The sequence below is a fragment of the Schistocerca gregaria genome, chromosome 6, assembly GCF_023897955.1.
Source record: "Schistocerca gregaria isolate iqSchGreg1 chromosome 6, iqSchGreg1.2, whole genome shotgun sequence".
Classification (NCBI taxonomy): domain Eukaryota; kingdom Metazoa; phylum Arthropoda; class Insecta; order Orthoptera; family Acrididae; genus Schistocerca; species Schistocerca gregaria.
In genome coordinates, this window is record NC_064925.1 from 271,517,369 (window position 1) to 271,520,907 (window position 3,539).

The window sequence follows — 3,539 nt, forward strand, 5'->3', positions numbered from 1 at the left end:
TCACCCATGTAAGGAACATAAGTGGATTAAAAATTGCATCTTATCGGACTACTTTCATAATATACCTCTAGCCACTACATTTTTCTGTTCTTTCAACATCCTTTTAAATATTCAGTGACACATTTTTTAATTTCTTTGTTGAGTATGGCTCTCACCAGTTGCTTTTAACGCCTACAGTTCCATAAAACGTAAATTTTTAAAGAGAGGAACGCGATATATTTAACCATTCGCCTCGGAAAGATCACAAAAAATGTCAACTGGTGCTGTGTTGCTATCCAGCTGGTGCTATATTGTTATTTAAGGAATGTTGTATATGGTTAGTGAATGTAGAAGTTGCATTCTCAGGCCAGCTATCCTTCTGGATTCCAAAACATAATGCACTAAATAAGCTGTTTCTAGTTAAGTGTAGAACCACTCTTAAATACATTAATTTCTCGCAAATTTTGTAAAACGTGATCAGTAGGAAAACTGGGCGACACTTACTGAAGTACGTCTTAAAAAAAAAAAAAAAAAAAAAAAAAAAAGCAATTTGCAATCCGATTACATTCTTCAATACTTCTGAAACCTAGGGATGTCCTGCAATAGTATGACCGTGGGGGTAAAAATTCCTGTCCAACCATTCAGATTTAGTTGTTACATTATTTCGGTGAGTCGCTGATTCCTGATGCTTTTATGGTTCCTTTTTTAAAGCAGTTGCAACCGATTTCCTCCGATTCAGAGCTTGTACTTCATCACTAATAACCTCATCCTCGATGGGTCGTTAAACCTTATACTCTCTACGTTCGTTTTGACGTTTCCTCGCTGAACACATAGGAATGGTTGCACCCTACGGCTCAGAATAATTCATTACCGGAAACGACCAGAATATTCCATCGGCAAGACACAAATTTCTCTATCGTACAATACATTTAAGTCTTTTCCGTTGATGCACATTTGCTATCAAAGGTGTGGACAAAGCTTACTGCATTCTCTGTGTATTGGCGTTTTCTGATCACTCTTTTATTAGGGTTTAGACCTGTTCCTGTAAAGCATTGACTTCATGCAAAGTCTCGTTTTGTTGGTATATCTTTTTCAGAACATTTGTGCACCCTCTCTTGCTGCATTTCAAATGGTTCAAGGTTTAATGGGTCATTACAATGCCGTTCTTTCACCCCAACCGATTATTTGATCTTTTTTGATCAGTCTGCCAAAAACGCAAAAACGCCTTTTCATATTCGTCATAACGTTCTGCACAGTTCTGGAGCTTCTATGGCCCGCATTTGCTTCTTCGCATACTCTGAGCATCCAACCAAGATCCAAGATTTGGGCATGGCTCCGTGAAATGCATGAATGATGGCGATGAGATTGACAGATTTAATTTCTGGCAAAAAGATTTGAACTTGTCTGTAGCGGATTACAATTTCTTACAGCAACATCGCAGCATATAGTGGTGGTGTTCCTATATTGCACGCAATACTGCTGTCTACACAGCACCAGTCCAGAAACAAGAGTTACTTACCGAACCGCATGCTTTTTACTGCTCACCCGGCAGAGGGGTTTTAACTTCTTCAGTTCCCTTTTCTAAATTTTCCAGTTCTTGTTTCACCTATCATTCCATCTGGATAGATCTGACCCAGCTTTTGTTTTATGGTAATTAGTGCAGATCCTACAGGTTCATCGGAATAGTTATAGTCACTCTTAACTTCGCTTTAAGTCTTTCCCACTGCCTTTTCTAGCCTCGTATTTAATATTTATATAATCTGATGTCTTTCCTCAATGCCCTTCCCATGATTTTGATCTACGGGTCGTAATTCATGCATACTCGCTCCTCCTATCTCAGGTTCTGATTCGACATGACTCATGTTCACAATCCGTGATTAACTGTCTGGCAATTTTTACACAACATGCATCTGCTTTAAAATATTAAAATGTAAGTGAACATAGTTACATGTTATTTAATATGGCAATCAACAGACTCCCCAGTTTTTATAACTGCGCCAGTACTAATTACGTCAGAACCAGGTAACAGGGAAAATATCCGGACCACGCTCTTGCGTATTGTAGCGATAGCGGCTGATTTCACTCGTGAATTACACTCAATTCTTACTTCTCACAAGGACAATTTTTCTTTTATCGTCTACATCAATGTAAACCGTCTAAGGACGTGTGATTCGCGTAAAAACCGGATTATACGTGCATTTTATGTGCAACTGCTATATCGGGGCAAGGATAAATTATTCACAAAAATCATCACGATAATCACTACTTACAAGCATCTGTCCTTTAACTGTCACAAATTTAAAACATGGAAGTGGCAGCTGGTTAAAAAAAAAGTTTTCACCTAAATTCCAAGTGAAGTAAATTTTTTTAAAGAAAGTTTTCAGTTATGTTGTAAGAAGGGATCTTTTATTTATTTGACACACACTAAAAAATTTCGGGGCATTCACTTCACATAAGAACTAATTGTATGAGATTCATTTAGATCGAGTTTAAATCACAGCATTTCTACAACGGATGTAGGTCATCCGCTAAAAAAAAAGAATTGTTTTGACTTCATCCATTTATCTACCTTTGTGCAAATTTTGAAGCGATTCATACCAGTTGTAGCATGGCAGTAGCTCTCTTCATAGCCCCCTGAGAATGATGTGTTTTTTTACACATATAATCCAAACGAAGCAAGACTTTTGAAATGGGTAGAAGCTATCTTGGACCAAGGCCCGACACAACGGTGTACAAAATTTAAATCTTCAGTCTGACACCACCCCCGAGTTACCCTGATGTGCCAGAACACTATGAGCACCTGCTTAATAGCTTCCATGTCCGTCTTTGGAACGACGTACAGGGCTTCTGCTGGGTATCAGTGATCAGACAGTTTGTTGGTATGATTAGGAAGGTAAGTGGCAATATACAGGGTGTTTCAAAAATGACCGGTATATTTGAAACGGCAATAAAAACTAAACGAGCAGCGATAGAAATACACCGTTTCTTGCAATATGCTTGGGACAACAGTACATTTCCAGACGGACAAACTTTCGAAATTACAGTAGTTACAATTTTCAACGACAGATGGCGCTGCAAGTGATGTGAAAGATATAGAAGACAACGCAGTCTGTGGGTGCGCCATTCTGTACGTCGTCTTTCTGCTGTAAGCGTGTGCTTTTCACAACGTGCAAGTGTTCTGTGGACAACATGGTTTATTCCTTAGAACAGAGGATTTTTCTGGTGTTGGAATTCCACCGCCTAGAACACAGTGCTGTTGCAACAAGACGAAGTTTTCAACGGAGGTTTAATGTAACCAAAGGACCGAAAAGCGATACAATAAAGGATCTGTCTGAAAAATTTCAACGGACTGGGAACGTGACGGATGAACGTGCTGGAAAGGTAGGGCGACCGCGTACGGCAACCACAGAGGGCGACGCGCAGCTAGTGCAGCAGGTGATTCAACACCGGTACATCGCACGGCCGACGTCTTTAATTTCCTGAATGAATATTTCGATGATCGTGTGATTGCTTTGGGCTATCCGAAACATACAGGAGGCGGCGTGGATTGGCCTCCCTAT